Genomic DNA, 11,579 nt, shown 5'->3' on the forward strand with positions numbered 1-11,579 from the left:
GACTCAAAAGATTAAAACCGAGATACGGACAAAGTAGTTTATGAAAAAATAAAAAAAAAAATTAAAAAACAAAGGACAAGAATGAAATGCTTGGCAAATCTTAATTCTGGGTTAAAGAACACCGCAAAATCTGGAAAACTTTCACTTGACTAAAGGAAGGAGTGACGCAGACCTATTCACTTGAACCTGTGATGAAAAATTCAAAATAAAGGTAAAGATTTGTTTTCCATATGAACACATATTTCACTTGTAATAAAACTTATGCACTAAAAAGAGACTTTTCTACTGAATGAGACATTGGCCACTAATGCAGTAAATTATTAAACCCTAACGGAATCATTAATAGGCAGAATACGCTTACAGGATCTCGGTAAATTAAAATTATTTTTACTGTTCATGCAAAACGACAATACAGGGGGCCAAAAGAAAAAGCCCTGTTGGAATGTTAATTAACCCTTTTACCCCCAAAGGACGTACTGGTATAATATATAATACGTTTCACAAAAGCCATCCCTTTACCCCCATGGACGTACCGGTACGTCCTCGCAAAAAAATGCTATAAAAAATATTTTTTTCATATTTTTGATAATTTTTTGAGAAATTTCAGGCTTTTTCCAAGAGAATGAGACCAACCTGACCTCTCTATGACAAAAATTAAGGCTTTAGAGCAATTTAAAAAAAAATATACTGCAAAATGTGCTGGGAAAAAAGTAACCCCCTGGGGGTTAAGGGTTGGAAATTTCCAAATAGCCTGGGAGTAAAAGGGTTAAGGCAAAAATAGTGACCTGTTTACCGATAAAACAGTCCTCAGAAAGCAAATCTTAATGGAAAGTGTTCTAGATAATTATTAAGAACTAGACTCGGACTAACTTCCAAAAATGAAAACACGAACTCCCTGAAACTTGACCCTTTCAATCCCACTCCCTGACCAAAATATATGTTACTCAAGCGCCAGGCCCTTCTTGGGGGACATTCTGCTGAGCTCATCTTAACAAACAAAATCTAAGATAAAAATTAAAAACATATTTTATCCTATAGCTGAATTAAACTTTTTTCTGTTGATATATAATCTAAAATTTTTTTTGTAAAAGTTGCACAAGCACAAATTGAGGGATTTTATCGAAGGAAAAATCTATTTCTGGGGAGAGACCTGTGACGCCAGGTGAAAAGAGTCCTTCTTTACACTTTTCTGATATAAATCTTCCAAATATACTAGAGAAAGATAAAAGCATGGAATGCAGAGGTTACTACCCTCACGAATTAAACTTCTTTCTGTTGATATATAATCTAACATTTTTTTTGGTAAAAGTTGCACATGCACAAATTATAAGAGAATAATTGGAAATTAGTGGATGTAGAATACATCCAATGGCACCCAAAAGAGTTAAACTAATTAAAAATTTCTGTTACACTAGATATTTTGGAAATCAAAGTGTATTCTGCCTATTAATAATGCTAGCCAAAGAGATACAGTAATATAAAGCATAATGAATTACCTTTGAAAACACAGTATAACCTGAGGAACAAACTACCAGGAGGTTCTCTTCAAACAAAGTTTATAAAACAGGTCTATATCAGTTACTTTTTGTTGAATATATCAAATCAAACACTTTCTCGTCATCAGTAACTAATAGCTCAATGGTATAGTTAGCAAATGAACCTACATTTGTATGTTATATTACCTGTAAAGGCTTAATGACCTTAAACCATACAGCACTGTGCTCTCAAAACCTAAGCAAACCTTGAACAAACAATAAAGGCATATTTCAATTATATTCAACAAACTACGCCATGATAGCTTTGTACTTTGCTGTGTTATAAGGAAAAAAGCTGTTGAAACTCATACAAAACAGTTTTTATGACAGACCCAAATTTTCAAGTTATCAAATCTTTTTACTATAGTTGCTTAATATGACCTCTAGCTGAGAAAATGCTTACACTAATAATGGATAATTGTTTTATGTCTTTCTGGGTTCTGGGTCATGGTCTTCATTATTTTTCCTCATTGTTCATGAACTTCCTCATTAACATTGCGCAGCCAACAAATCGTGTCGATACGAGAATAGTTACAAATGGTTTCAAACTGTTGGAACCTAGATTTATGTCTACTTTAGGCTCCAGAAACTTTAAATATGCTGCCCAGAGACTAAATAATGAGCCCCCACGAAACATTCGAATGATTGAAGACATTAAGGCTTTCAAGAGGAAACTGAAGACTTTCTTATTTCAACAGTCAAACAACTGACGATTTAACAGTAAATGAACAATACGCGATATGAAACGTTAAATACTCTGAACGAACAAGGTAAAACGACAGTGGAAGTCCTGTAGAGAGTGGGGTTCCCTTGCTGTATGGGACCAGAAAAGCAGCCATCAAAGTAAGTAAGTAACAAATAACTATATGTGACTGCACACTTTGCTTTTCTTGATACCTTAAAAAGGCCTAATTTATGTTTTATATTGATTTTAATGTATATTGTAGTACCTATATCTCCTACATCTTATATAAAATTCTTTCTACTATATCCCTGAAAAGTAGAATAACTCAAAAATTAATCCTTCAAAAATGAGAGATATGGTACAAAACAAAGTGACGTGTATACTGTATAGGGGCCAAGTATTATCTCCTGCTAGTATCATTATTCCTAAAATATTGGACAATTGTATTCACAAGAACTTACAATACTAGTGACATTTAGTAAAACCTCACGAAAATACAAAATATTAAATTTATAAGTTTCAATTCTGTACCTTAAAATCAACTTTAAACTAAAAAAAAAAGGTAATTCATTAAATATTTTGTATAGCTTTCCAACATATTACATTATTTAGGGCTACAGTATCTTTTTAAATGCTCAAATTGCACATTTCTTTAAAGAACTCTTTACCCAAAATGTTAACATTAACTCTCCTGGTAGTTGTTCCTCTAAGAAAATATTGATCAGTTATTAACAAACTTTTTTTTTCAAGTAACGTCACAACCAAAAAGTTATGACATATTACATGAAAATGCATAATATACACTTTTAAAATTCAACCATTTAACTAGATTTTCTTTCACTTTTCGTTCTATCTAGACAACCCATGTTTTCATCAAGTCATTTTTTTTTAAAGTTTTTGTAATCCGTAGACGATACAACACTGTCAACCTAACAGAAATAAACTTTTGTTTCTCAATAAAAGCTAAGACTCAAAATACATTGGCATTTCTTAATAAAAACTATGAATCACAGTACACTTGCATTTTTGATTGAAGGCTAATACCGGAAATCAAAATACTGAATAGCATTTCTATATGAAAGCTAATACCGTAATTAAAATACACAAGTATTTCTTAATAAAAGCTATGTATCCAAATCTGACTTGTATTTCTTAAAAAAAAGCTAAACCTGTATAAGATGAATAACACCTTTGTATTTAAGTCACACATAAATTAGATGAATAACACCTTTGTATTTAAGTCACACATGAATTAGATGAATAACACCTTTGTATTTAAGTCACACATGAATACAAATCTTCCCATTAATGAAGAACTTCCTCGTGTGATGATTTTAGCTTCTGTTCTTTGGGTGATCCAAACTTCATTGTAAAGATTCTTCAGGCAAAACAGTTTAATATCTGGAACGGAAAAGTAGGATCTTTAGAACTTCCATAAGCTATTTCCAAGAGCTTCTGATAAATACATTGAATTTCATTAAATATTCATTTCTGAATGGAAGACAACCTGTGAATAGTGGTTTTTCGCACGCCTTTGTTTAATACACGACACCTACAAGGTGTTCGCGCGAGGGTTGTAACCTCTGCATTCCATGCTTTTATTTTTCTCTAGTATATTTGGGAGATTTATATTAGGAAAGGTACAAGGAAGCACCTTTCTCACCGGGCGTCACAGGCCTCTTCCCAGAAATAGATTTTTCCTTCGTCAAAATCCCTTTTTTTTAATAATGAATACTTTATTTTAATAAATTAAAACTCAGTGCTGAGGCTTCTGGAAAAAATAAACTGTTACATGTGACCTGTTTAATAGTTGATGTAGCCTTCCATTCTCTGCACTCTTAGGTTAAAATTCTCAAAATTTAAAGTTGTATTTTCCCTAACTATACAAACCCGAGTTTTTTTAGTAGGAATGTGAATCGAAGCTGAAACTGGTCGTATAAACTTTTAACAAGGTAGACTGGTTGTCATTGCTGGCAGGTGGAGCTACCTTAACCCTTTTACCCCCGGGGTATTTGGAAATTTCCAACCCTTAACCCCCAGGTGGTTATTTTTTTCCCAGCACATTTTGCAGTATATTTTTTTTTAAATTGCTCTAACAGACTTAATTTTTGTCATAGAGAGGTCAGGTTAGTCTCATTCTCTTGGAAAATGCCTGAATATTTTCAAAAAATATGAAAAAAAAATTTTATATCATTTTTTTGCAAGGACGTACCAGTACGTCCATGGGAGTAAAGGGATGGGTTTTGTGAAACGTACCAGTACGTCCTTTGTGGGTAAAAGGGTTAACTTAAGACTTGGGGGGGGGGGGTTTGAGGCAGGCAGTGTCACTTGAAAGATTGCTTGCAAAATGCTGATTATTTTCAAAACTTGTGATATATGCATAAAATGGCTGCAAAGATTCCGGGCCGAAATAAGCTCGACCCCCTGGTGACATCATAGCCAATCACTTTGTCTCCCACGCTAGCAGCGATCACAGTTCATCCCTTTACAAATTTGAAATTATGCTAACATATAGCGTTGTGACCACTGCTAATACAGGAAACGACATGATTGCCTACGACGTCATCAAGGGGTGGGGTTTATTTTGGCAGGAATCCCTGCGGAGACTATACATGTCTACAATCCATTGTCCCTTAATCGATTTATCCTTGGGAGAAAGAAACTTCACATAACGCAATCTTCGAAAAAAGGTGAAGAAGAGTGCACACAAAAATATCACAGTAGCAACAAGCCGCGTACATAGGAATGAAGCGGCGGGGTCGTCTGGGCGCACCGAAAGGTGATAGGATACGTAGCGGCTCCTCACTTATCCTTCCCCTCAGAGGATTAGACTGGGTAAGGTCTGTTTGGGGTGTAGATATCTATGGTTATCTTAGGATACGTTCCTGATTAAACACGATATTTTCGGATAGTCGTTCCGAGGGTTGGAACCCCCGTGATACCTGACGGTAATTCTCTAGTAATATCAATCGCAGAAATATTATACAGTAGAAAGTTGCCATTAGGAACTTCCATCAGGAGGACATGGCTCGAGCCCAAAAGTAAATTTGTCCTACGTCAAAATCCGTTAATTTTCTCAGGTAAAACACATGAAACCTAAAATCTTCTCAATACATTATCAAGAGAAAAAGTAATGAACTCAAGTTAGCAATTCTCCTAGTTGTGTTTTTTCATATTGTCACAGAGTAGCTCCTATTAGTTAGTATTGTGATGATTCCTTTGGTTTTTCTTGTAATAAAGCTGCACAATAAATCTTATTAATTGTCTTGTATTTGTACCTTTATTTACTATTTCTTAATTGTATTTTAGTCCATTCTTAGTTAATACTTAATGAGCTTCTCAGGAACTAATCTAAGAAAAGTTACGTGGGTGAGGGATACTCGTTGCCGAATTTTTCATTTACTGGACAAAAAAGGTTGAAGTCACGTACAATGCAGTTTCAAAAAGAAAGGGCTTTACATAAATCTGTAGTGTTGAATTCAGAAGTCTTGACTCTGGCTGAAGAGTTAGATGTTTCCTTGTTTTAATTGGGCCAATACGTCAATCGTAGGCCATCTGCTGTCGCTGAAGTAGGAGCCTCTGTCAGGTGTTGGGAAGGCTAGCGCGATGTTCTAATCGCCGCAGTCACTCTGGGACGTCACGCCAAACACACTCACAGTCTATCAGCTGCGGGCGTAATAGATCTGTTCGTCGTCCTTCGTTTCAAGGGATAAATGGTTCCCCTTAATTCCTCGGCTGCTAAACGGTCCTGAATATGTATACGCCGTCCTTCAGGTAATATATGTGCAGCTACAACTCGTTTTTCGCCTCGAGTCCGGCAAGTTAAATTAGGTCTTTAGACCTCGTACACTGAGTGACTTTCTGGGAAGAAGAGAGAGAGAGATCACCTCTCACTGTTGCTTATATATCGTCGTGCAGGGCGTGTCAAGCTGTCCTTAATCACGTGACAATTTCTTGGTTTTCGCGCCTCCTTTCGTCTTGGTCCCATGAGTCATTTGGAGAAGGGAACAGGACGCCGGGGGATGTTATCAAAAATATCACTGGACTCGGCGGAATTCCGCAAAAACAACCTCCTAACTCCTCGTTCGCTCTCGTCTCCCTCTACAATTGTTTCTATATCTTTACAATTACTACTAACTGTATTTGTCTCTATTTCCTATTAACTAATAAAACTCATGAATAAATGCATCAATAATATACATAAACCTTCTGCATATGAAATTTATCCAAACAAAAGGAATAAAACAACTCACTAAATTGAATCACACCCAAAAATAATAAAAAGGGGGATGGAAATAGAAATAACGAATTTTGAGCGAAGCGAAAAATCTATTTTTGGGTGAGATAGCCATGTCGTCCTGATGGAAGATTCCTTTAGTAGCTTCCATCAGGACGACATGGCCTGAGCCTAAAAAAGGTAGCACACAAACCAACCAAAAATGAAAGATAAATCATATCAAATGAACTTTAACAAATTATACATAAATAAGAAAACAATAACCCAGTAAATAATATTGCACTTATAAAAATTGTAAAGCAAAAAAAAAAAAAAAAAAAAAAAAATATCAACAACAACACGCACACAAGCAAGCTAAAATTGCATCATGAATTACATGCAAATAAACTCTAATATAATTATAAATATGAGAAAACATAATACTAAAAAAAGGTTTTCTTCAAGAATTGAATACCTAGTGCAAACATAAGACAAAGCAAGTAAACAAACATAGAAAACACAAAGAGTAAAAGCACATTTAATGTACATGAAAATACAAATACTGTAAAATGTTAGTCATTATTTAGGAAATAAAAAAAAATAAGACAAGGAATACTAACAAAATAATATGTTGAAGCAGTATAGTTAGGTCTGCAAACATGCTGAAATATTCATACACTTATAAGTTAAATCAAAGTTAAATATAATACATACCCCTGAAAATGTTCCTAACGCCAAATATGTCATCTCCTGAGAAATACATCATTTCAATAGCTTTATGGCCAAATAAAAAAAAGTTTGAGAAAAGTGTATTGCAGATGCCTTTTGCCTTAATCTTATATCCAATATCAGTGGGGCTTACTCATTAGTAACACATATTTCATGTATTATACTGTTAGTACTCACTGTTCTTTGTCCTTAGGAACCCGTGAAACACCTAATGAGGATCGGTTTCTTTTCGCTTATTGCAAACAACACACTTGTGTGACTTATTCAATGGAGGCGCCATGATTTCGTGTCAACTGTCAAATTCTTTATGTAAACAAACAGACGACAAACGATATATACCTACAACAACGCCATCTGAACACTGACCGGTCAAACTATTGTGTTCACTTTGGAGTTGCCAACTAGTGTATTAACATTCATATTTTGAGCCTTCCTATCTTCCTTCAGTATATAGTCTTTAGCCACATTAATCTTGCATGTACCATATTTTCCATGCTTTTGCAAAGACAAGGATGTCGAAGCAATTAGATGGTAACGGGCCTCTAAAAAAATGTTTTTAGCTTAGTTTTTTAAAAGCCTAAAACAAAATCTAGCTTATACATAGTTCGTATTATTTGCAATAAGTAGGAAATATTTATCTAAATGTCATTATTATTAAAATATATTACTTTTCCTTGTTTCCTTTCCTCACTGGGCTGTTTTCCCTGTTGGGACCCCGGGCTTATAGCATCTTGCTTTTCCAACTACGATTGTAGCTTAGCAAGTAATAATAATATTAATAATCCTCTTAAATATTTTGGACGACCGGTTCTGATAACTTGGTTTTATTGCACATAATTTAAATTAAATTCTCGCTTTAATTGACAGACATGTAAACAAATTTGTATAGGGGTGATCCTTCATCTAGTAGGACACCTTCTATCAGTCTTGCTCCTCTGTTTTTTTTATGTTTTGTAATTTCTTAAGTTGTACTTTTGGTAGATTGTAGTAGATGGAGTTAGAGTAGTTCATTCTGGTGATCACCCAGTTTATCACAAGTTTCTTTACGGAACATTCATCCAGGTACTTTTTTTTTTTTATAAAAGCAATTTCTTAGGTGATAACCAGCAATTTTTACTACATTATTTCACAAGCAAATCAGCGAAGCGAGTCGTTACCACGCGTAATAAAACGATCGTACGCATGGAAGGTGCTTTAGCAGTGTGGATTGCCGACTGCCGGAAGAAGAACATAGCCTTGGATACGAACACCATCCGAACCAAGGCTTTGAGCTTGTATGAGAATTTTGCGGCAAAGGAACCTCAAGACGACGATGGCAACCATGCTGAAGAAGATGATGATGTAGATGAACCTCAAACAGGGACATCCACTGATTCCCAGCCTCAGAAACAACGTTTTTCCGCCAGTAAAGGATGGTTCGCGAAGTTTCAGAAACGCTTCGGCCTGAAAAGCGTTTCCCTGCAAGTGTTTAATATGGATGAGACCGGCTTGTTTTGGAAGAGAATGCCGTCGCGAACTTTCCTGTTTAAAGAAGAAGCCAAAGCCTCTGGCTTTAAAGCGTTCAAAGATCGCGTAACCCTTGTGATGTGTGGCAATGCTGCTGGATTTTTGCTAAAGCCAGGGCTTATTTATAAGTCGAAAAATCCTCACGCTTTGAAAAATAAAAATAAGAATCTCCTTCCCGTGTACTGGATGCATAATCAAAAAGCATGGATTACGAAGATGCTGACCTCCAACTGGTTCTACCAGTGTTTTATTCCGCAAGTCAGTAAATATCTCTTAGAGAAGGGCTTGCCATTTAAGATCCATCTCCTTATGGATAACGCTGGTGGACACGCAACTGACCTGTCGCATGAGGGCATTCAGGTTGAGTTCCTGCCACCCAACACCACGTCATTAATTCAACCGGTGGACCGGGGGGTTATCAGGCCGTTCAAGGCCCTCTACACGAAGAATACCTTGGCGGACCTCGTTGCATGTGTGGATGCTGCCCAAGAAGATGAAGATGAAAATTTCAATTTGAAGGCATACTGGCGGAAGTACACAATGACCACGTGCCTGCAGAACATTCAGAAGGCACTGCAAGAAATGAAAACTGCAACCGTTAGTGAGAGCTGGAAGAAGTTGTGGCCCCAGATTGTTTACGACGACGAGGGATTTACACCATCTGAAATTCAACACTCTGCAATACGCAAATCTGTGCAGTTGGCTGCGATAATTAGAGGTGATGGGTTTGGCGACATGACGACTGAAGACGTCGACGAATTGTTGGACTGCCATTCCCAGCCGCTAACTGACGCAGACCTAGAAGACCTCACGAAATCGGCCAGTGAAGAAGACATTGAAACACAGGAAGAGACCCAAGAAAATGTCGAAGAAACGGGCTTAACATTAGAACGGCTTGCCAAGTTCTGCAACCATGCGAAGGAGTTGAAAGAAATGTCGCAAGAGTGGGACGAGGATATGGTTCGGTCTATGCAATTCTGCAACAAGATCGATGACGACATGACTCCCTACAGGATGCTCTTCGAGCGAAAAAAAGAAACAGCGGCAGCAACTTCCGATCACAATGTTCTTCCAGCCTCGCAAAAAAGAGCCAGTTCCTCCTGCTAGTACGCCTTCGGAAGAAATTGAAGAAGTTTCCCAGGAAGAAGTTGAAGAGGTGTCCCAGGAAAAGACACCTCCGTCTGAAGAGACGTAAAATACTATCATTGGCTGCACAGTAGAAGACATCATCAGCTTCATCATCATCATTTCTACTGTGCAGCAAATTCATCGCCATCATCATTCAAGTTTTTCTTCAACTTCTTTCGTGGTGAGTACAGTAACAATCTTTATTTTTTACTTTAATATTCTAACATTTTAATACTTGTGCCTGTTTTAGTTTAGTATGCATTAAGTTAAAGGGAAGGTTTTAAAAGTCTGAATATACATGTTGTAACCTATCATATTTTTTTGTTTAAAATTTACAATTACGTACGTAAAACAACACACACTCTCTCTCTCTGTCTCTCTCTCTCTCGTAAATTATTTTCCTGCTTTGCTACGTATGTACTGTATGATTTTATATGGATACGGTAAATAATATTTGTAATAACATATTTTCTAAAAGCTTTTACTGTAATATCTTTATTTATCCCTTTCATCATGCGCGTTAAATGCCTTCGTTTGTTAACTGAGCGTACTTTATGACGACGCCGTTTCAGGCAGCGTCATTAAGAAAAACATTTCATTTGGAAGTCCTAAGAAAAATTAAGTAAAACATTAGTAATAACAAAATCAACATACTGTACTGAATAATCAATATAATCGATGCAAAAACTAACCTATACACAGATGTGTAAATGCGTTTGTTTCTTCATTATGATCAGAGATAAATGTAAACAAAACATTGGTTGCCATTTTTTATCGTGCTTTTTGGAGTGTTTAGGAAACGCATGATATAAAATCGCCTTTAATATTTGTGCCTGTTTTAGTTTAGGGTACTGTAGTACATGCATTAAGTGTTCTGTACATTAAAGGGTAGTTTGTTAACAGTACTACGTACAAGGGAAGGTTTTAAAAGTCTGAATATACATGTTAAAGAAATACGTAAATATGGTGCCACTACTTCGCAGATTTTCACCTATCGCGGTCGGGTCTGGAACCTATCTACCGCGATAAACGAGGGCTCACTGTAGCTTAAAACAATTCAGTAGGGAATCTTTCGTGAGCTAAGCTTCGTAAAAAGTAGCCCATTTCTTTTTTCATTAGCCACCTAAATTTGTTTATGCTTCAAAAGGGTAAATAAATTATAGAAAGCATTTAGGAATACGAAGTAAAGGAAACGAAATTATAGAAAACATCAATTTATGGCAGAACAGTTTTATTTACTAAATAAAATAAACATACATTTATCACACAAGCATTTTGATCACTTTAGAAATTGATGCATTGAACATATTGTGGGTATAGTTTTTTAAAGATAAATTGTAGAGTTTGAGTGATATCATCTGACATGTCACCTTAAAAATTTTTTTTTTTTTTTGTGCACAGAATCAGAGAATTATAAATCAAATTTATAATCAATTGTCGGAAACTTCCTTTATCATTATTATTACTTGCTAAGCTACATCCCTGGTTGGAAAAGCAGGATGCTATAAGCCCAGGGGCTCAAACAGGGGCCCAGTGAGGAAAGGAAACCAGAAAAAAATAAACTATTTCAAGAACAGTAAGGCGCATAACTTTAAAACTGAAAAGTTAAATACGCAAAAATAATTTGATCTACACTCCATAATTCATTACGTGTAATTTTATGCAGAAATAACCCCCCCCCCCCTGCCAAAGAAAACTTGTTCAGGATATCATGAATATTATGAATATTATTATTAGGCTTAGTTTTACTACGCTACTTTTCAAACGATCCTTATTAATT

The 11,579-nt window shown here is 35.8% G+C and overlaps 1 protein-coding gene across 4 annotated transcripts in view; it reads right to left on the reverse strand.

Annotated features, from left to right (window-relative positions):
* Positions 1-668: 668 nt before the first annotated feature.
* Positions 669-11,579, reverse strand: part of LOC137622220 (uncharacterized) — a 59,047-nt gene continuing 48,136 nt past the window's right edge. For 3 of the 4 annotated variants that reach the window (XM_068352704.1, XM_068352706.1, XM_068352705.1), the window contains one exon: positions 11,025-11,579. This exon is cut by the window's right edge and continues 2,310 nt beyond it. The gene's annotated coding sequence lies outside the window, so the exon portion shown is untranslated. Of the gene's footprint in view, positions 3,410-3,487; positions 3,622-11,024 lie in introns of those variants that run through there. The other variant, XR_011040386.1, reaches the window with a different exon arrangement.

This window comes from Palaemon carinicauda, chromosome 29, assembly GCF_036898095.1.
Source record: "Palaemon carinicauda isolate YSFRI2023 chromosome 29, ASM3689809v2, whole genome shotgun sequence".
Lineage (NCBI taxonomy): Eukaryota > Metazoa > Arthropoda > Malacostraca > Decapoda > Palaemonidae > Palaemon > Palaemon carinicauda.